The sequence below is a fragment of the Leptodactylus fuscus genome, chromosome 3 (assembly GCF_031893055.1).
Source record: "Leptodactylus fuscus isolate aLepFus1 chromosome 3, aLepFus1.hap2, whole genome shotgun sequence".
NCBI classification, from domain to species: domain Eukaryota; kingdom Metazoa; phylum Chordata; class Amphibia; order Anura; family Leptodactylidae; genus Leptodactylus; species Leptodactylus fuscus.
Genome location: NC_134267.1, coordinates 221,207,811 through 221,231,778, shown reverse-complemented (window position 1 = coordinate 221,231,778; position 23,968 = coordinate 221,207,811). Strand labels below are relative to the sequence as shown.

The 23,968-nt window shown below is 41.7% G+C and overlaps 1 protein-coding gene across 3 annotated transcripts in view; it reads right to left on the bottom strand.

Annotated features, from left to right (window-relative positions):
• Positions 1-23,968, bottom strand: part of LDAH (lipid droplet associated hydrolase) — a 171,785-nt gene that overhangs the window by 33,861 nt on the left and 113,956 nt on the right. The window lies entirely within an intron of this gene.

Sequence of the window (23,968 nt, the reverse complement as noted above, 5' to 3'; positions counted from 1 at the left end):
AAACAGCACTGGGGGCGTCCCCAATGCTGTGAGAGAACTCTCCAGCGCCGCCTCCATCTTTGCCTGGAATGGCCTCTCCCTGCATCTTCTTCCGGTGCTGGCTTCAAACTTCTAGGCATGCGCAGTCGGCTCTGCCGTCGGGCAAAGCCAACTGCGCATGCCTGCGGCCATTTTCCTGTGGCTGCTTACCCCAGCTTACTGTGTAAGCAGCCACAGGAAAATTATCACGGGCATGCACAGTTGGCTCTGCCCAAGGCCTGACGGCAGAGCCGACTGCCATGTCTAGAAGTTTGAAGCCAATGCTGGAAGAAGACGCAGGGAGAGGCCATTCCAGGCGAAGATAGAAGCGGCGCTGGAGAGTTCTCTCGCAGCATTGGGGACGCCCCCAGTGCTGCGAGAGAACTCATTTGCATACAGACATAAACCGGGATTTCTACTGAACGGCATCGCGGAGAAGACATCTAAAGGTAGGAGAAGAATTGCCTTTCTTAAGGCTATTCCTAAGTGTTAGGGACAAAAAATAGCATTTTAATGATAGAATCCCTTTAATGTAGATAGATTGATGACAAAGTATTAGTGAAACTTTGAGAATTCTTTCTTATAATCTTAATTTAGTCTGGTGTTTTATTATAGCGATAGCTGTGAGATGTGTTACTATTGGTTATATTACATGCATGTCCCAGGGTGTACACAACTGCAATTAATAATCAAAAAAATATAATATAGATAGACAGATAATAGACTAATATTAGATCCAAAGGTATCAGACAAATATGATATAAATAACTAGATATGGGATGGATGGATAGCAAGACAGATTCATATTAATATAGAGATATCAGACAAAATATGATAGAAATAGCTAGATTAATATTAAATACATAGATATTAAACATGTGATAAATAGCTATGAGACAGACAGTAGATAGATAAATAGTGCAAAGCTAATGCAAGATCTAAGAAAGCTCGGACTCTGCACCAGGCCGCTGATAGATATTGCACCACTAGAGGGCAAAGTACAGATAAGATCTCACTGCGAGCCTCAGACCCTGCTCACACCAGTGACTGGCACCAAGCTCTGTATACAGCGTCAGCTGGAAGCTACTGAAGAATATATTACATACAGCTTATCCTTACAGAGAGAAAAACATATATACCGATCATTTGTATATAGGTGTGTTTTATAGAGTTATATCTAGAACATGTAAGCCAATGCTGATACTATAGGAGAGATTATCTTTAGCTCATGGAATATTCCTGTAATACAGAAATTCTGATGAGTCCCCCAATAGACCTCCTACCTAGTAGAAGGAAGAATGATCGGGAAATCTCTGGAAATTGTTGTTGACCACTAGATAGACAACTAATAGGTAGTAGAGATGAGCAAACAGTAAAATGTTCGAGGTTCGATATTCGTTTCGAGTAGCCCCTCAATATTCGACTACTAGAATCGAATATCGAACCCTATTATACTCTATGATGGGGGAGGGGGGGTAATGCTCGTTTCGGGGGTAGGCAACATTCGATCAAATTATACTTACCAAGTCCACGAGTGAGGGTCGGGCTGGATCCTCCGAGCAGTCTTCTCCTTGCAGCGTCCCCGCGGCATCTTCTGGCTCTTCATTCACTCTGCCAGGCATGGGGCCTGGGCAGAGCCGACTGCGCATGCCCGCACTACAAGCGCCCGATGCCTGCCAGAGTGAATTCAGAGCCGGAAGACGCCGCGGGGAAGCTGCACGGAGAAGACTTCTAAAGGTAGGAGAAGAACCAGCATTGATTGGCCGGCTGTATAGCATTCGGCCAATCAATGCTAGTTCTGCATCAAATTTTTACATTCGAATAGCGAGTGGTACTCTATCGAGTACGAGTATTGCGAATACCGTAGTATTCGATCGAATACCGAATCGATCAAGTACTACTCGCTCATCTCTAATAGGTAGTGAAAACTGACCACCAGGGGGACAACTGATAGGTAGTAGAAATTGACCATCCAGAGGTCACCTATATGACCTGTGTTACCTATATGACCGTTAAGGTTTGTAATGTGCTTTAGTGCTCCCTGATGTTAAAAGAATAATGGAAGAGAGGAGGGTATTGCGCAGGAGAGGTGAGTAACACTATTTGTTATGTTTGATCACCTTCCCCTGGGACTCTGCTTATTATACTTTGGGATCTAAAGAGACACACAGTGTTAAATTGCGTGTGTCTATGTGCCATGACGTCAGGCAGAAGACCAGAAGAGAAGAGAATCAGGAGCCCAGGAGAGGTGAGTAACACTGTTTGTCATTTTTGAGGTGTCTGAAGGGACACACAGCGCCGTATTGCTGAGGGCACTCCAGAGTATAATAGCAGTTTCGAATTGGACGTATTCGGTGGAACCTCACGAATACTGTAATATCCGAACAGAAATTATTTTGTTCCCATCGGTTATCCTGGTTCGGTTTTGGTTATTTTCCCAGCCCGAGTATACCATGTAGTTCTACGTTTGCGAAACAAGAGCATTACAAGCCTTAAACCTGATCTATTCCCTACAACATACTAATGGTTTATGATCCTCCGAAGATGAGGAAATCTCAGATGAATCTGTTATATATAAAACAGACTCCTGGAAGATTTACTCAGACCCGAGGTTGTCTGTCTGTCAAAAGCGAACATTAACTTTGATATATCTGAGCACATCCCTTGTTTTACTTACTCTCCGCTTTCTGCTATTTTACTTGCTCGCTATTATATCTGTCAGGTATAACCCGGTACATTTTTGTAAGATAACATAATGATGCACTTAATAGTAATCCGGTGTCCGCATTTGACAGAGTGTCACATTAATCAAAATTTCTTCCAGTCGGGATGAAGAAACCTCGAGGCAAGAATAGCGGGGTCAAGGAAATACTCGTAGCTGTACTAACACAGCTGTGCCGAGAGGCCATCCAAGTTAACGCACATGACAAAACAGACACAATTTTCTTATATTACAGCAGCATCAAAGCGGGCCCATCTAGAATAACACTCTCTAAGGCGAGACCCTAACACATTCCACGTTACCATATGAAATCTAGACGCTAATAAACCTTCGCTACTTTGGTCCTAAACATATTTGTTAAACATTAAAATGTCAGCGGATTAAGGTTCTTTTCTCAGTTTTTGTGCTCCAGGCGCAGAACTATAACCCCCCCCCCCCCCCCCCAAATTTAACAGTTTGGAAAATTGACTTCCCTTTAGATGTTTGGTATCGATATGAAGGGGATTGAATTATTGTTATTTTTTTTCGGGGGCAAATATCTAAGGACCACTTTGAGGATCAGTGTACTGGAAAACGATGTGTGCTAGAGAAGGAAGCGGTGCCAAGTATGCTCCCGGGCTTATATATATTACCTGTGTGTTATCATTGGCGTGCGTTGACAAAAAAAAAAAATTGAAGAATTTTTGGCTGGAAATAGAATTTTTGGGATATGAAAGTTGTATTGGCTCTTATGTCGTGAGAAGGAAGAAAAAGAGAGAAAAATCTAGATCTGTACCTGTAGTTTTTATAATAAGGGAACGACGTTATTGAAATGTAGCGGAGCGGAGTTTGTCAGTTGTTATGACTTATGGTGGTATCACAATGTGTGGCTTTCAAGGTTGTGGAGTCAATAAACAAACCACAAAATCCCACCCCATTATTTATCCATCATTCTGAATAACAGCCATACTTTCTTCTGACTTTAAGGTTATAGGAAGACAAATTCCTCTTCATTTTCCGCCACGGGATGCCGCAACGGAATGTTAATGTCCCCGCATCGGTAATCCGTCGTGGCTTTCTGCTACTGATTAGGCCCAAATGAATGGGACTAATTAGCAGGAATTCCCGAGCCACGGAATCCGCCGGAAGACTGAGCAGAACATGGTTCTTCCCACGTCCTGCTGTGATCACTGCATCCCATTGAAAACCAAGGGAGGCAGATTTGGGATGCTCCCAGAACCGTGGCAGATTCCCCACACCCAAAACTGGCTCCAACTCCACAACTCTGACCCCACAACCCTACTTTCCGCAGGACATGTAAACTGACTGGCACCAAACGAAAAACTGGACATATTCACCAAAACATCTACGCCACTTTTCTGGCACAGATGTATAATAACGTGTGGACATTTTTGACTCGTGGTACTCTCTTGCACCGATGATACACTAAATTCCCCCACTTTCTGAAAATGTGGATGGAACTGGGTGGAAAGAGGGATCGGCCAGGGTGGAGAGGCCTCGGCCCAACATACTTAATATAACTCATGTCAGTTTTCTGACGTCAGCTATAGGGACTGGAGTAGATTTGCATTCTGGCGTACAGGCGTGTACATGATTGCCTGCCAAGGCTTTTTTTAAGATTGGCATACAAAACACCATCTTATAAACCCGCCCCAATAAGATTTTCCGCCATTTGTAGGACCATTTGCTTCCCAAGAAACGTAAGCTCTTTTTGGTCACAATAATGGTTTATACAGAAATTTAATGTGTTAAGTTTCTCAAAATATATCTGCACATGAGGACGTAGAGACCTTTTTCCACCACGGACATTTAGGATGTATATGTATGATGTGTCATATATGTTTGATATATTCAGGACCCGCACCTATGTGAAGAATGGGAGTTACCCGGTGAGGAGGCTGACACGTTTTGGTGGAAAATAAATGAACAGTTGATCACAAATGAATACAAGCAGCATAAACTTCTGTATAAGTCAACCTCTTGCTGGTAGGAACCAAAATTTTGGTCCATTAGACTTCGCATTTTGTTTTCCAGGGATCTGTTGAGGTAGAAGACATGGATCAGGCAGGCCGGATTTTACCATTTACTGATTCTAAAGGATAAGTGGCTGAGTTAAAGGTAATGGTGTAACTACTGAAAGAATTGGCAAGGTCAATGGTTTGGCCAACATCCATCCAATATCTTCTACTATCTTTAAGCAGATCACACATCTTCAAGCAGCTGTTGGCCAAATGACAACTATTAATGCCGACCTCCTCAAACATATGAATGCTCAATCAAAAAAGTAGAGGGTATCATGTCATTGCTAGGCATGATGGTGGTTTATGAGATCCAGCAGCCCAATCCTTTTTGTTCTAAAGATGTCTGCCATCGGGGAAGGTGAGACACATTATATTGTCAGCTGGTCAAGACAAAATCTTGAGGTGTAGCCACAACTAGGCTAATGGTAAGGTAGGCCTAGAAATTAAAGGTATCCTATCATTAGAATCCCTTTTTTTCTAACTAACATGTAGGAATAGCCAAGAAGACATCTACAGGTAGGAGAAGAATAGCCTTTCTTAAGGCTATTCCTACATGTTAGTTAGAAAAAAAGGGATTCTAATGATAGGATTCCTTTAATATCACACAGCTATAGAGTCATTGTGTGGGATTACCCTCAATAGATCATCTCCAAAATGCCTAATGATATCCATGATGATGGTCAACTCAGTGTTAAGTTTCTAAATGGGTGGGATAAAATGTAGTTGTGGTCTTTGTTCCTCAAGTTCTTATCTTCTCCATTTAATCTCATTGTCTTCTCAACCCATTTACTCAGTTATCACACTACCACCATTATCTTCTCACCATCCTTACCTCCTAAGATAATGCCATTATACAGCTAGTAATGATGTTACTAGTCATGCAATGCTAATGTACCCCTACTTTAAATCGCATTAATCTGTGCAAAAATGTGAGGTGAACATCTCACCCAAATGTTCTACCTAATGTGAAGACGCCCACTCAACTCTCAACCCTTTCCCATACATCATCCCCCTTCCAAATGTCATCTGTCAAGTGTTAGGACTCAAGGAACAAGTACAAATGGAGAAGTGAGTCCCTCGACGTTGAGAAATTGTCAAAATATAGACCTCTGGCTAATATCTGGGAAAGATGCGCCACTCACAAAACCTCAACTCCAAATATACCGTATATTATCGTACAAAGAACATGCTCCATTCTATTAGAGCTTGACACGTAAAATTTATATCACATATCATATCTAAAACCAAGATGTCCCAATAAAAATAACAACAGTTTAGACAAATGTTATTTTGCCTTTCGGAATTCCTGTAAATCCAGATATTCTTAATTTAATTAGTGGATCTTATAAATTAAGTTAGTGAGAATGTAGTTATTTTATGGGCATGGGCCCAATCTAATATGGGAATTGGAGTAATCCCAAATTGTTCAAGTCAAGAGACGTTAAGGGAAATGAAGACAGAGCATGGAGATAAAAAGTCTTGGACGTGAGGAGTGGGATTTTATCCCTTCCTATTTGGAGGTCTTTATCTTGTGTCCACCTGCACGACTTATAGGTCCGTAAAGGTAATGGAAAAAGGCCCAGAGAGGACAAAAGACAAATTACAACCATTAATTTTTTTGGCAAACGCTCTTTGTATGAGCTGGAGGGCCTGCTTGTCGGTCAAGAACATCTCAATCTACAAGTCAACCGTGGTATCTTAGGAATAACCCCATAAAGCAACTCTTTTCTTGCATAGTTTCTTACATAAACAGTGGAACATGAGAAGACACTGAAAACAAAGCCTATACCACCCAGATTTTGTATCTAATATGTATAGTAGTAAATGATGACTCTTCCCTCGGGGCAAATATCTGGGCAAAAAAATCTCAACATGCCCTTTCTTTGTGTTTAATGGAGATAAGACGTTGCCAGAAACACTAATTCCCCCACATGCACACTTGCATGTACTAGGTTTGCATGTTGATGGGGGGTTGGGAGGAACAGCTGTTGGCCAAATAATTGTTTATGGGGCAGAAATTATGGCCCTACTTATGTCAACTGTTATTGGTCTCAGAAGTGGAATAAATATCTATCAGACAGCTGAATTATCTCATGGATTTGCCATCAATGGCCACGCAGAAATTTTCCAAAAGAAAAGCTTAGTCGCTGATTTCTAGACGTTCGATTTTCAGTTGCCCCAATAAACTGGCCTTGTGTAATGTAAGCTGTTGAAATGACCACACGTGACGTCCACAATCCTTTACAACAAACAAAAGTTATGAAAAGTGGTTAGTGGTTCCTGGCCTGTTTCTTGGTTTAATAAAGGATCTTATATATCGACTCCAACCAGGCACCTAAAAATCCTACTACCCTTTTAATGCTGGTATTGACCTTACTGGATGTCTATCTACCGCCAATTGTCCACCCATAATTACTTAGGTATCTTAGGGGTAAAGATAATGATCTGCGACCACCGTTAAAGGGGCTGGCCAGAGTTTGATTTTTACTAGCATTACCCGTGACTTCGTCCGCGCCGCCCTCACTCCCTGCGTGAATCACCTCCTACGCGACCCCAGCCTCCCCCGCGCACCTGTCCTCCTTCCCCCTGCATGCATGGCAGCACCGAGGAAGTTTCCCCGCCTTGCCGCAACCAAGGGCGCCACATCCATCCATGCACAGCAGCCGGAGCCGTCCGTGGCATGTAACAACGCCCTTCGCCAGTGCTTTACATACAAACTGAAATGGGCAGCCCTACTACCAATTCCCTCCCACCACCCCTTACCCCCCCATCCCACCCCCCCAACCCCAAACCACCCAACGGTCCCCCCAACCATAAACCACCCACCACTCATTCCCCAGTCCTCTGTTGTACCGGCCGGCCAGTAAACTGGTACTGGAGCTGCATGCTACTGCCGGCAAGAGGCAGTGTGTAGGTGGCCGGCATGCCGGCAAGAAGCAGTGTGTAGCGGCGGCCAGAACATGTGGGCTGCCGCCATGTTCATCACCGTGTCCTCGGTCAATCGCCACGCCCACATTTTGCCGCCAATGTATGTTGCCGCAGCGCTGGCTCCATAGCCTGCCCACACCCCACCATGCACCAATAGGAGGTGCGTGGAAAGACCTGCACTGGCATAATGCCAGGTCCTACAGTGGAGCTGGAGTGAACTTTTGACGGTCGCGGTGGCGATTTGGGGTGAGTGACCCACATTTAGAGTAGCCTATCTTTCCTTCCTGGGCAATATGTCAGTCTGTGTGAAATTTCAAAAAAATCCATTCAGCCGTTTGGCTGTGATTGAGGAACAAACATTCAGACATCCAAACACACAAACTCACAAACATCCAAACACACAAACCCACAAACATCGAAACACACAAACTTTCACCTTTATAATATTAGTAGGATGGTCACTCCTTAGACTGGCTCATATATAACTGAATGCTGAATGTGTGGATGCCAAGTGGATCCCACATGGATATCCCGTATGGGACTTCTTCCAATTCTCATTCTATAGACATCACAGAGCTGGAAGCAATTGGCTCCAGTCCATTGTACCAGCATCAAAACCAACCCCGAACAACTGATCCATGAGAGTGCCACATGTTAGTACCCCTCCAGGATCACATACTTTTGGTCTATGCTAAGGATTCGCCATGATAAATAAATCCTGGCCAACCCCTTTAAAGCTGATCATAAACCTTAGATAGCTTTTACCTCCCGAGACTACTCATGCCGTCTCTTTATTCTATGGAGAACAAAAGTTTTGGGCATGTTGAAATCCAACATGCTCATCCTTCTTTCAGGGGAAAAGCAGGGAGGCCCTGATAAACAGTAGATGGTTGTCTGGTTACATCAAAATTGGTGGCCATACCCTTAAAATAGCTGTTTGCCAAATACTCTTTCAACCAGCACCTCCCGGAAATAATAAGCCATTCACTTGCCTCCAGCAAAGCAAAGGATCAGGCATGTCGAAAAATATCTGCTGTCCGAGGAGGGCTGGAAGACCTCATCCACATAACTGCTGATCCCTCTGAAATTGGTACATGCAATATGTATGACCACCTTTAGTGTGACTTTTCTTTCACAAAAAATTCAGCTCTACCTACAAGAGCAAATCTTGAATCTTTCGATTTACCCTTTGTATCAAGCGACTGATAACCAACACTAGGTCAATAATCCCAAATCTTGCCATGTGAATTACAATAATTGCTGACCACGTAGAGCAGGACCTCTCCATTCCAGATGAATTCCATAACCTTCTCACAGACCTCACATTTGCAAAAAGTAACACACTCACCAAACCCAAATCTCTCTGTTATTATCCCCCCTTTGCGTTTGGTCCAATGCAAACAATTGTGGAGAAGGTAGAGTTTTACAGCCTAGTCTGTGGCTACATGTGGAAAGTTTGAACTTGAATTTACAAGAAGTTTTAGACTAAGTAGTGTAATTTTGAAATAAGTGGTAAAATTATTTTTCTTTCTTCCCTCAAATATTCTTCGATTTCTTTCAGACTTCAGTGACAAATAGTCTTGAATTACACAATAAACAAAAACTTCACTTGAGAAATTTGTAACGGTCTGGAGTCTAAAGCGGCCATATTGTCTTTAAAACAAAAAAACAAGGCTTCTTATTTTAACCTTATAAAGTCTGTGCCACCATGAGGTTACGTTCACATCTGCGCCAAAGTCTCTGCTGGAGACTCAGCCAACAAAGTACGATGAAAAAAGTCAAGCACAGAGGGCTATATCCTCAACAAAAAAAAACAACAACATACACCCGATGGACTCCATTATAGTCAATGAGGTTTGCTGGGCTTCATGTTTAAGTGCAGTTTTAGCGGTTTGCCTCTCGGTTGTTTTCCCTGTCGGACACAAACTACGGAGATGCAGCACTAGTGGCAACCTAGCGTCAAGCACCAGCTTGTCCAACTTTTTGGTCTTCCAAATGCCAAAATAAAGCAATGTCTTAGAAATAGAAAACTGACAGCTGCTCACAGCTATATCTTAGGCAATATGATATAATGGAAAATGATGCACGTTCACTCACATTTTTGTTGCCGGCATGGTAGATGCAATGGGTCGGGTCCAGTCCGGAGATTGAAATGCGCAGAGCAAACACTCTCGGCAGAGTCAAAGTAGATAGCAGGAACAACGGAGGAGATCCAGCACTCATTCCAGATTGTGAGTGCTGGATTTCCTCTGTTTTTCCAGCTATCTACTTTGACTCTGCCGAGAGAGTCTGCTCTACGCATTCCAATCTCTGGACCGGTCCCCATTTCATCTACAAAAAAGTGAGTGAAAGTGCATCTCCATTTTTCCTAATGTCTTAGAATAGGTCATCAACATCAGATCGGTGGAAGTCTGTCTCCCGACACCCCCACCAACCAGCTGTGGCAATTTTTTTTTCAATTGTGTTAGTAGTCACAAATAAGGACTAATGTAACATTCATGACCACTACACAAAGTACCAACCTGTGCCAGCCATTTGCATATGTTCTTGAGCCAACAGTTACTATATTGCCTTTGCAGAGCTTGGCTTCGATGTACAAGTCTGGAAAGTATCCCGGTGTATTCAGTAATGTCCCAAAAGACTTGGTTCATCACTGTCTCACTAGTGATCCTGCTTAGTAGCGAACACTAGGCCCAAAGAAAAGGACACATTGTGATGGGGTGCATTATATTGCACTATGGCAACTAACATTTTTGGAATACATATAAGACATTTTGTATAAAACTTTCACAGTAAAGAAGTTGGAGACTGTCTAAATCAAGTACAGTATTTCATTACGCAACACAAAAAATGGACAACAAATGGAAAACGGAATACGGGAAATGAGATAGGAGACACGAGAGTCCTTCCAGGTGCCACAGGACAAGACGTACCTGACATTAAGCAGCAGATAGGCTGCAGGCAACACTGACACAGGAAACAGCTCTTGTCCATGTGCCAACTCCACATTAGAACATAGATGGAACCTAATACGCAGGCGGTAATGTTTTTGTTCAAATACGTTGTGAATTGTTATGAATTCCAATTTGCTTGCTTTGCAAATCTCCTGAGGAGAAGTTGACTGAAGCCTGGCTACCACCTCGCTCTCGGATCCATGTTCTAATATGACCCTAGAAAGGACACTTTTACCAAAGAAAAACAATGATAAATTCACGGAGATATCAGTTTCAGCATAACTTCGAGCAATGGGGCTAACAAAAATAAAGATACACATTACGAAATTGCAGAAAAACACACGGCACGGTTGTGCAGTCATCCATTTCGGACACAGCCATAGTCAGTAAAATTCAAGCTGTCTATACATTCCTGGGTTTCTCCTATAATCCTCCCCTTGCCCGCCAATGTTAGGTCGACATAACTCTATATATACTGTCAAGAAAGATGTTGTACCTTTGACTCACAAGCTATTTTAAACTTTGCAAATGTTCATCTTATGACCTCTTCTGGACACGATACTCCAATATGGCCTATTTTTTTTTTCAAAAATATATTATTTGATAATACATCTTCTTCGGCATGGACCACTACCTAAAAACATAACCATCAAACAAGCAATCAAAAATAGACAGTTTGGACCAAACACGGCCACTAAGATTTAAATTGTCCAGCAAGGAAAAATTTCCTATCCTTCACAGCCCCCATTTTGGCATATACTGGGTGCCTGCTGGTGCCATCTGGACACAAGAAAAGGCCACACAGCCAATCACTGTGTCTGGTGATTGGTGTTCTCCATTAGCTGAAACATAACGGACCACCACCCCAGGAAACAAGCAGCGGTTATCCATGTAGTGGGCATCACTTTTATTTTCTTTAACCTGAGCCAATTTTCCCCCCCCTTTAAGCTAAAAAACAAAATCACCACCTTGTTCTTACCAGGTCTACCATCACGTAAAACCTTGGTACCCCTTCCTGATGAACAGTCCAATGTTAAAACTTTGATATGCCAGTTGTATCATCTCCAAAGCTAAGTCTACGATCAACTAAAGGGAGGGCTGACCTAAAGTCTAAAAAGCTTGCTAAGACCTACTCTTGTGGTACCAGAAGTAAAGCTTCTTCTAACATGATGTGTCATATGGACTTTGCAATTACTTTACAACTGAAAATCATTCAGGAACTTTTTGTGTTGTCAGAAAGTCTGTTTAAAAGCAGAAGTCATGACAATCAGTAAATTTTTTAAACAGGCTCTCCATAGAGCAGTGCTTCCCGACTAAGGTTCCCTGCAACACTGGGGTTTCTTAGAACCTTGTCGGGTATTCCCAAGAAGACAGCAGAAGCGCTATCACTTTTACAGTAGAGATGGAGCAGTTTTAATAAAACCATACAAGTTTTACACAGTGAAAACTTAAGATAAAACAGTATTAAACTGTGCCAGATTTATCACAGTGTCTAATTCTGCTCGATAAATCTGGTGTATGTTTAAACTGTCTAGTCTAACATTACACTACGTATATTATAACAAAAAAAATTGACCAAATATTTGGCACATTTTTTGGTGCGCATTGTTGTATCTTATAGGGGTTGTCCCATTACAAGGATCCTATCTATACTGCTTGTTAATGTGGATGTGAGACTTTTCCTAAATACACTGCTTCAGCAAAACTGCTTTGTTTGTCCACTATCTTACTTTATTCAGTTCATTGTTGACACAGCCCTTGACTTATCTGCTCAAAAGTCAAGTGATGTATCTGCTGCTCTCAGGGGGGAGGGAGGAGGGGCTAAGTGCAGGGAGCGAGCCTGTGTTTCTAGCTATTCCTGTGTCTACACCACGTGACCTAGGTCCTGCTCTCAGATAGGGGAGAAGAGCTGCTTTCATTTCTGAACTCGTCTTCTGTTCTCCCAGTTATCAGGCTAGCTAATTCAATTGTGTTCATTATGGCAGAGACAGGCAGTCTCTGTATGTAACACAGAATGGAGTTGCTCCTGCCTGTACTTCATAGTCCAATATTGTGCATATAGTGTTGTTTGAGGACCTTTGATGACGTCACAGGCCCTTCAGCCGCCCCATAGGATCACGCTATGTGGTGGGCGGAGCTACATACTAATTCAGGGCGGAGCTAAACAGCAGGTTGCATATGAAACCCCGCCCACCAAATGATGCAAGAAACCAGGAAGAAAGAAGATTTTACAGCAGTGAAGACTGGTGAGTATGCAACGTGGGAATACCCCTTTAAGCCAAACCCTCTTTCCAGTAGGCCCGTCCACTTTCTGATAAGCCACACCTACTTGTGCAACAAGCTTAACGTATAAATATGGCATAAGGCAGGTGCGACACTCACTTTTGCAGGGTATTTTTAATAGTAAATCTGCCCCAATGCTTTTAGTCTGTTCATGAATGTAAGTGATGGGCAGAAAGTCGATAATGGAACCCTGCAGCGATCACATGTCGTCCTCTTGAAAACAAAGACCAGGGGAGTAGAAGAGCTTCATGGTTGGACCACCAGGGCAAAGAAAAAGGCAAGAAGTGTTTTTCACTTGATAATACTGAAGTCTTTTTTTTAGGCTTTAAAAATCAGATAACCCCTTTAATTCCATATAGCATCCTCTTTGTTACATCATCAGCAAAAAACACCTATAGGCTAGGGCTATATAGTAGACATTCCAGTGACATCATAAGACTGTCTGTAGCCACAAGTTTCATGAGTTCTTACCGAACTTATTCAGGAAATAAGAAAATACTTTATGAGGACTTACTGGCGTAGAACAGGATATTCTGGTCAACACATAAAATGTTAAATGGTCATGTTAAAATAATACTAAGAGTTATGGCTAATGTTTTAGCTACAGACATCAAAGTATGTGGAACCGCTATGGGGTTCAACAAAATTTTCAATAGTCCTTTCATGTATCCTGTTCTTTCAAGGAGTCACAAAATGAAGGACACACTTATTTCTATTCCTGATCAACTTCTTTAATGAGGAAGCCACTAACCAGGGCCAAGAAACTGTAACCTTTTTATAAGAGGGGCTTCCTGGGATAGTCAAAAATGTGCTCACAGCTAAGAAGTATGATAAACACATGCCCATAAGACCCAAGGAAAACTGAGAAACCTAATGATGTTGCCTGGAATTAAGACCAAACCAGAACATCTCTTCCAAAAGGAAGAGAGGCCAATCCACAGACAGCTGTTCCAGGGTTATAGGCATTCATCAATGTGAAGCAGGTTAAGGGAGAGGTCATAGATACAGTGGGGGGGGGGGGGGGGGGGAAGTATTTAGTCAGCCACCAACTGTGCAAGTTCTCCCACTTAAAAAGATGAGGTCGGCCTGTAATTGACATCATAGGTAGACCTCAACTAGGTGAGACAAAATGAGCAGGACCGGGAGTAGCTGGCTATATATGGCACTGCTTAAACTTTTTCTGTTTGATTGAGCTGTACCATACCAGTCAGAAATGAATTTGAAAACATGATTGTTATCTCTCTTACTTTCTCTGCTACTATATAGCCCCACGTTGTTTTAATAAAAGTGCATCAGCGCACGTTCCACAGCTGAGAGAGGAACTAATACCAATGTATAGAGTGGTGTGACTTCTTCACCGCCTGGCAATCAGCCGAATTAATTAGGATGACGACAGCTACCCAGGATTATTGGTCAACTAGTCATAAACACATCTTTGACCTTAACAATGCTAGAATTTACTGCAATACACTTAGGAGGCCAGTAACTGGTTTTCTGTGTGGTCGTTTTTTACATTTTCATTTTATGTGTTTTTAATACATTGAAAATGTAACTTTTCTTAAAAATTTCTTATTTTTTTTTCTGGTTATTAAAACCACTGAAGATTTCCTAGCGTCCTGGGATCCCATGGCGGTCCGTGGATGTTTTGTTTGTACTGTTCGTATAATCGTGTATCCCTTTCTTGTGTTTCTTTGTTTTTTGGTCTATTTCAGACCTTGCTGTATTGTTAAAAAAATTGCAATAAAAAATTTGACTAAAAAAAAAAAAAAAAGAGATTTCCTAGATCAGTACACTCAGAATATGTTCACAAAGTTGAAGTTTTGGTAGCTAAAAAATTTAGCCTCCGGAGCTTGAAGCTGAATTTTTCTGCTTGACCACTGCAGAATCCACCATGGAATTTGTAAATTCTGCACCAGTCAGACAGAATTTTTCTGAATCCCATTCACTTCAACGACTCCTGGAGATCGAACGCTTGTTTTTTCCATTAACTGAAAAAGTCAGTGCCCGTCTCCCACTAAAATGAATAGGAGGCAAATTTCAGACACAATTTGGAGTGGATTTTGAGGTGGAATCTGCCTTCAATTAAGCCCTGTGAACACACCATGAAAATACCCTTAAAGGGGTCCCCCAGTGAAAAAAATACTTATGCTAAAAATGGTGTGTAACAATAATACAAAGCATCGGTACTTCACTGATCCCTGCCAAGCCCATTTCGATACTGCCGCTCCCATGCCGGTCGCTACTTCCCGCTACACCAGTGACATGTGATCAATACAACCAATCAATGGCTGCAGGTTTGACCGGAAGGAGAACAAGCACTTTCAGACAAAAGCACCTGGGTCATTGTGTTATTTTTCAATACCATGCTTAGCTATTTTTTATTATATTTTAGTATTTAGTATTTTTTAGACAACATCTTTAACATGGCAGCTATATAATATATACATATAGATTTTTAAGAAATAAGAGAGGGCAAAAAGTTACTGATCAAAAGAGCATTTTGGAAGCCAATCACTGTGGTGACCAGCTACAATAGACACATGTCCCTAGGTTAGGAAATCATCAAAGCAACAGGAAGTAGAGACCAGCAGGGGAACGGGCAGCATCAGAAGAGGAGCAACAGGGATCAGTGAAGCAAATATAGCTAGTTTCATATTTGCACACCATGTTCATCCATATTCATGCTCATCCTCTTTATCTGTAGCTGATAGTTTGGGATATAAACTTTTAAGGGGTTGTCCGGTTCATTTCTATTGATGTCCTGTCCTTAGATGGGGCATCGATATGAGACCAGTGGGACAAAGACATCAGCTGCTTGAAGGGGCTGTGGCACTATCGCAAGCACCGTGACCTGACCTTCATGCTTGCCATCCCATTCACTTGTAGGTAAAGAGGTCACAGTGCTTGCACGAGTGCCGCAGCCCCTTCACACAGCGGATCAGTGGGGCTCCTGAAGATAGGTCATCAATAGAATTGAACCGGTCAACCCCATAAAGAGGATAACACAACAAAAAGTTTCAGATCAAAAGAACGTTTCTTCGGCCAAACACTGGCCATGATGGCGACTTGCTACAGCCAACGACGGACTGCAGGAGTCACGCAACCCTGAGATGAGACATCATCATTGCAGCAGTAAACACAGACCGGCGGGGGGGGGGCGGTCAGTATCAAAAGAGGGGCAGCAGAGATCAGCAAATTGACTTATTTTATTTTTGTACATCATGCTCAGCCATTATAATACTCTAGCTCCTTGCTTGATCCTTAGGTATATACTCGAGTATAAGCCTAGTTTTTCAGCACAGTTTTTGTGCTGAAAAAGCCCCCCTTGGCTTATACGCAAGTCAACCAAAAATAAAATATTTTTTTTTATTTTTTATTTATTTATTTATTTTGGGGGGGTCTATGACCAGCCGCAATAGTAATGTATAGAATCTCCCATAAAATAGTGGGGGGAAAAAAAAAAGCTTTAAAAAAATATAATAAAAAAAAAAAATTCTAAATCACTCCTTTCCCTAGAATACATATAAAATTAGAAAATTACTGTGAAACACATTAGGTATCCCTGTGTCTGAAAGTGTCCGGTCTACTTAATATAGGGTATCTAAAGGGGTTAATAGGAGCACTGCAGATAACCTATATTCAGCCAGGCTGAATTCCAAGTGGGGAAAAAAATTCAGTCCTCAAGCTCAGGGAAGGGGCAGACAGACAACCAAAACACCCCCTCCAATTTCCCAGAACCCAGCAACTACTGCACCCAAAAAACTCCGACCATTTTAGTTTTTGAAATTTTCCAGTATCTGCTGCATTTTGCCCCCCTAGGCTTATACTCGAGTCAATAAGTTTTCCCATTTTTTTTGTAGTAAAATTAGGGGTCTCGGCTTATATTCGAGTACATACAGTATATATTCTTTAAAGAGGAGAACAGGGCAGAAAATTACCAATTTCTTTTTTGAAACAAGGCTTAGGGGTACCATTAAATTCTTGCGATGGGAGCTCGATGGGGAGTCTTTGAGCATGAAGAAATTTACGAGCTAAGGAAGAGATCTCACTATAAAGCATCATGTAAGCAGCGGTTTCCAAAAGTCATAAAGGTCACCTGTAGACAACCTGTCACGTTGCCTGTGTTCTTCCTATTGACACTGGATGCTCGATTTCCCTTTCCTGACTTTGTAGCTCAGCTGTTTTATTAATACATGATAATAACCCCACTTTTGGTAAGATTTCACTCAAAAGTAAATTACGGCTCTGTCAATAAATGCTTTCTACAAACCGTAGAAAGTGCCAACAATAAGATACAACAAGTTCCACGGTTCCGTCTATTACCCAACTATATATCGAAAACGTTTCAGTGACTGAACACACTGGGTAAATATTTAAACAGAGGAAAAAACTACATCTGACGGCTGCCAAGATGGTAAATTGTATGAGCAAGTGTGTGCAGGGGGTAAAACAACTTCCAAAGCTCCTTCTTTAGATCACTGAGTAAAAACAAGAAATCTCTATCCTGTTTCTTCAAGGCCAGATGGTCATATATTATTTTTTAAGAACTTTTTACACAACTTAACACCTGTACGGGTTTGGCTGCAAATTATGCGAAACCTAAAATCTTATTGAAAACAATGTGATATCATAAATCTTGCTCAATGTTACGGTAAAGGAGACTTAGCGGCCGCTGATGGCCCGGGCCGTAAGGTTAATTTTAAACAAGGTTTGACTTGAGAAACCTAATAGATGTGGATGCGGTACAGCGAGAAGATGTAGTGGTCTCATGACGAAAGGGGGACGTTTTTGATTATTTTTTGCCATGAGGATCCATGCGTTCAGGGAAAACATCCTTTAGGGATTATTCACACTTGTAAGTTGCATATTAAAAAAAAAAAATCATATTTTTTTCCAAGTTTCCATTATTTTATATATGTGTTTTTGTATGAATGACCTCTAGGCTGTTGTGTATGGAAATGTGTTAAGCCATGTTTGAAATACACATCCGTAGTAACATATAATATACTGCAATGCTGAAGTATTGCAGTATATTGTACAAGAGAATCAATGCAGTAAAAAAAAAAAAGTGGAAAAAAAATCTAAGAAAAAATAGATAAAAATTCATATTTTTCTTTAACCCAGTAAGAAGTACGGCGCCGCCTGCAAAACACTAAAATAGAGAAATCTCCCGGTCCAGATGGAATACACCCCGAGTTCTGAGGGAATTAAGCAAGGTCATAGATAGACCCTTGTATCTAATATTTAAGGATTCAGTAATGACTGGGTCTGTTCCACAGGATTGGCGAATAGCAAATGTGGTGTCAATTTTCAAAAAGGGGTGTAAAAGTGAACCTGGAAACTATAGGCCAGTAAGTTTAACTTCTGTGGTGGGAAAGATATTTGAGGGCTTTCTAAGAGATGCTATCCTGGAGTATCTCAATGTAAATAATCTTATAACACCAAATCAGCATGGGTTTATGAGGAATCGGTCCTGTCAGACTAATCTGATCAGCTTCTATGAGGAGGTAAGTTCAAGACTGGACATGGGTAATGCAGTAGACATGGTGTATCTGGATATGTGTAATGCTGTGGACGTGGTGTATTTGGACATGGGTAATGCAGTGGACGTGGTGTACCTGGACATGGGTGATGCTGTGGACGTGGTGTATCTGGACATGGGTGATGCAGTGGACATGGTGTATCTGGACATGGGTGATGCAGTGGACATGGTGTATCCGGACGTGGGTAATGCAGTGGACGTGGTGTATCCGGGCATGGGTGATGCAGTAGACGTGGTGTATCTGGACATGGGTAATGCAGTAGACATGGTGTACCTGGACATGGGTGATGCAGTGGACATGGTGTATCTGGACATGGATAATACAGTGGACGTGGTGTATCCGGACATGGGTGATGCAGTGGACATGGTGTATCTGGACATGGATAATACAGTGGACGTGGTGTATCCGGACATGGGTGATGCAGTAGACGTGGTGTATCTGGACATGGGTGATGCAGTGGACATGGTGTATCCGGACGTGGGTAATGCAGTGGACGTGGTGTATCTGGACATGGGTAATGCAGTGGACATGGTGTATCCGGGCATGGGTGATGCAGTAGACGTGGTGTATCTGGACATGGGTAATGAAGTAGACATGGTGTACCTGGACATGGGTGATGCAGTGGACGTGGTGTATCTGGACATGGGTAATGCAGTGGACGTGGTGTATCCAGGCATGGGTGATGCAGTGGACATGGTGTATCTGGACATGGATAATACAGTGGACGTGGTGTATCCGGACATGGGTGATGCAGTAGACGTGGTGTATCTGGACATGGGCAATGCAGTAGACGTTGTGTATTTGGACATGGGTAATGCAGTGGATGTGGTGTATCTGGACATGGGTTATGCAGTAGACGTGGTGTACCTGGACTTTTCAAAGGCTTTTGATACTGTTCCACATAAACGGTTGGTATGCAAAATGAGAATGTTGGAACTGGGGGAAAACATATGCATTTGGGTTCACAACTGGCTCTCTGATAGGAAACAGAGGGTACTTGTTAATGGTAAATATTCAGACTGGGTCACAGTCACCAGTGGGGTGCCACAGGGGTTAGTATTGGGGGTCACAGTCACTAGTGGGGTGCCACTGTCAGTATTTGGTCCTCTCTTGTTTAATATCTTTATTAATGACCTGGTAGAGGGTTTACAAAGCAGGGTGTCCATATTTGCAGATGTTACTAAACTTTGTAGGGTAATCAATAATGAGGAGGATAGTAGAATATTACAAGGGGGATCTAAGGAAACTGGAAGCATGAGACTTGGCAAATGAAGTTTAATGTTGACAAATTAAGGTAATGCACTTTGGTCGACATAATAAAATGTCTGACTATGTACTTAATAGTAAATTACTTAGTAAGACTGCCAATGGAAAAGACTTGGTGATTTTGGTGGACAGCAAGCTTACCTTTAGTGACCAGTGAAGCGAAAGAGGAACCGTCCTCCGTGTGGAAGATGAAAGGAAAACTGCGCTCGCCCAGGTACAGTGAAAAGACTTTATTTTTCACAACGCACTGTACCTGGGCGAGCGCGGTTTTCCTTTCATCTTCCACACGGAGGACGGTCCCTCTTTCGCTTCATTGCTTTGACGTCTTGCAGGCGTTCCTTCCAGCGGCTGCCCGTGTCCCTGTTGCTTCCAATATTATACGTCATAGAGTTGTTGTGTTACACACAACTCTTCCAGGTGAGCGGCCAATTTTTTGCTTACCTACCTTTCACCCATCATTTCTCTCTCTCTGTATTTTGCTTTAGTGACCAGTGTCAGGCAGCTGCTGCCAAGGCAAATAAAATTATGGGATGCATCAAAAGAGATCAAGATTCTCATGACAAGGACATAGTTATGCCTCTATACAAATCACTGGTACGGCCACACTTAGAATATTGTGCACAATTTTGGGCCCCGATATACAAGAAAGACATAAGTGAACTCAAAAAAGTACAAAGACGGGCAACCAAAACGATTAGGGGAATGGGTGGACTGGAGGACAACGAGAGATTAACAAACTTGGGGTTATTCAGTTTAGAGAAAAGACGTCTACGGGGAGATCTAATAACAATGTACAAATACATGAAGGGACAATACAAAGAACTTTCTAAGGATCTTTTTACTCCTAGGCCAGTGACAGTGACAAGAGGACATCCACTACATCTGGAGGAGAGAAGGTTTCATCAGAAACATAGAAGGGGATTCTTCATAGTAAGAACAGCGAGGCTATGGAGTCTCTGCCCCAGGAAGTGGTGATGGCGGATTCATTAAACAAGTTCAAAGTGGGCCTGGATGACTTTCTTGAAGAGATCAATATTACGGGTTATGGATTCTAGTTTTTAAGGACACGTTGATCCAGGGTTTTATACTGACTGCCAGATTTGGAGTCAGGAAGGAATTTTTTCCCCTGAAATGGGGCCATGAGCCTCATTGGGTTTTTTGCCTTCCTCTGGATCAACACTGTAGGGATTGTAGGGTTATAGGTTGGACTTGATGGACTGTTGTCTTTATCCAACATCATCTACTATGTATGTAACTATGTGGTGAACTCAACCATAATAAAAAAAAAATTAAGAAAAAAGTGCAAAAAAATCATAAAACATTTTTTATCCTATGTGGGGAACTCAATCATAAATATATATATGTGCAATTTTCTTTAATGGTCACCTCTTAAGGAATAAGAAGTGATTGAAAAAGTCATATATACCAGGAAATGATACCAATAAAAATTACAGCTCATCCTGGAAATGAGCCTTCACACAGGTCCGCCGACAAAAAAAAAAGTAAAAATTATGGACATTATATTGTGTCCCAGGCAAATTATTTATTTATTAAGGCATTTTTTAATTTATTTTTTGTAAAGTTGGTGAAACGTACCAACTCCTATATGAAAATAATATCACCGTATTAGTTATTTATTTCTCTTACTATAGCACCAAGATATTCTGCAGCACATTACATTATCAGTCACTTTACCATATAGGGCTCACAATCTAAATTCCCTAACAAATTGTAATAACCCGCTCAAAAAATTTACAATTCCATTTTTAACATAGAGTGAACGTCATAAAAACAAAATTCAAAACATAATCACAGAATTGCAATTTTTTTTCCATGTAGCCCCCCTGAGATAAGTTTTAAAAAAAACTTTAAAAAATTGCATGTACCACAAAATGGTTCAATCGATAAACACAACTTGTGACAACTCAAAGTAGAACTTGTCACACAAAGAATAAGCCCTCTTATGGCTATGTTGATCGAAAAGTAAAGAAGTTATCAATTTTGGAAGGCGAAGATGGAAAAGATGAAAAAAGTTGCTGAGCATCAACGCTCAAACTACACTTAAAGCGTTGATCCTTATAAGAATCTCCTTGATCCTTATAAGAACCCGCCTGATATCTTATGTCCATTAAGTGTAAAAAAAAAGCGAGACCTTTGGGAAGAGAGCTTAGGATTGGCTGGGAAATTCTACTGTTTTGCTTTACTAAAAAAATCGCCAATGGAAATTTTTTTTAAATTTCTTAAATCGAGACCTATAGAAACCATATACACCTCCATGTCATACCGTTACATACATCGGGAGACTCATATGGCACATGCGCTGATCATAAAGCGGAAAAGGGATTGTGGGAGCAGAGCCTTACAGGGACAGCAGATAACTCTTTTATTAGAAGAAGTTTTTGGACATTTTGCAACTTTGGTAGCCGAGACAATTTTCACACTTCTGACATGTACAAATACAACCAGAACTCAAAAATGTTATATTCTACCCACATCCGGCATTTTATTGAGAAATTTAATAAAAATATGCACTCTACACTACATGTAGTTTATAAAAATATAACTCAATAAATTTCCGTGGTTGTGTCAAGAAGACAACCTGACTTCAAAGAATGGACATTTGTGTAATGGAGAGAAGCTTTGAGCAGGCTCTTCGTTCTGGTTCTTGCGCTGGGTCCCATGTGGACGACCCCCAGATTACTTTAATATGCCTTAATAGAGACCTTCAAGAAAGTTTATATCAACAGTGATTTTAAAAAACACTGCTTAAAAGTATTAGGCACGCTTCCCTAAGACAGGTTGAGTCCGTGAGATACAGACCAGATGTTGGCTGTATTTCTCAGACTAATACTGAGATGTTCTACGGGGCAGGAGGGACTCCTAGCATCAAAGATCTGGGTCTCGGCTTGGTGGTCAGTTTGGGAATTGCGGCCAAAATCTGAATTGTATCTCACAGATTAAATCTGCCCATGTGAGGAAGGACTTATTATGGTCGTAGCAGAGAAATGGATATCCATACAAAGATGGCTTGAGTCATGCAGAAGAGCGCTTTCCAAGCTATGTCTCAAGAGAAGGTCTTCTTGACGTTCACATGTTCCAGTAGAGCATATAGTTAGGGGTTCTCATAATAGGACAACCCCTTTAAATTCATAACTGCCTTAAAACAAGTTTATATCAGACAGATAAGATTCACATCTAACATTAAGGTTCCATCAGGAGTTTCAGAAGTAGATTCCATCAACAATTCTGGGTGAAAAAACCTGCCTGTATGGAGAACTTTGACTGGTAAAATGATGGGTACCATACTGGATGGCTAATGGACCTGATTATAGTCAATGGCATTTGTTGGTATCCATTGGTGTCTATCATTGGGCATATTGGTCTTTGGCATCAATTCCATATTTTATTTCCTATAATAGAACACAAAAACGGAATAAACTCCGAACATGTGAATCCAGACTAACTGTGACCAGATTCCCAGCAGATGAGCAGGACTTCCGTGTAATACCAACATGACTCTCCAATCGCTCACAGAAAGAAGTCCGGAGATTGCCCATATGCCCTATAGGGTATATGAAGTAGGATATAAACTACCCACCGTTCCTGAGAAATCTGTGCAGTATGTTTTGGTATCTCATATACAATATACACTCACCGGCCACTTTATTAGGTACACCATGCTAGTAACGGGTTGGACCCCCTTTTGCCTTCAGAACTGCCTCAATTCTTCGTAGCATAGATTCAACAAGGTGCTGGAAGCATTCCTCAGAGATTTTGGTCCATATTGACATGATGGCATCACACAGTTGCCGCAGATTTGTCGGCTGCACATCCATGATGCGAATCTCCCGTTCCACCACATCCCAAAGATGCTCTATTGGATTGAGATCTGGTGACTGTGGAGGCCATTGGAGTACAGTGAACTCATTGTCATGTTCAAGAAACCAGTCTGAGATGATTCCAGCTTTATGACATGGCGCATTATCCTGCTGAAAGTAGCCATCAGATGTTGGGTACATTGTGGTCATAAAGGGATGGACATGGTCAGCAACAATACTCAGGTAGGCTTTGGCATTGCAACGATGCTCAATTGGTACCAAGGGGCCCAAAGAGTGCCAAGAAAATATTCCCCACACCATGACACCACCACCACCAGCCTGAACCGTTGATACAAGGCAGGATGGATCCATGCTTTCATGTTGTTGACGCCAAATTCTGACCCTACCATCCGAA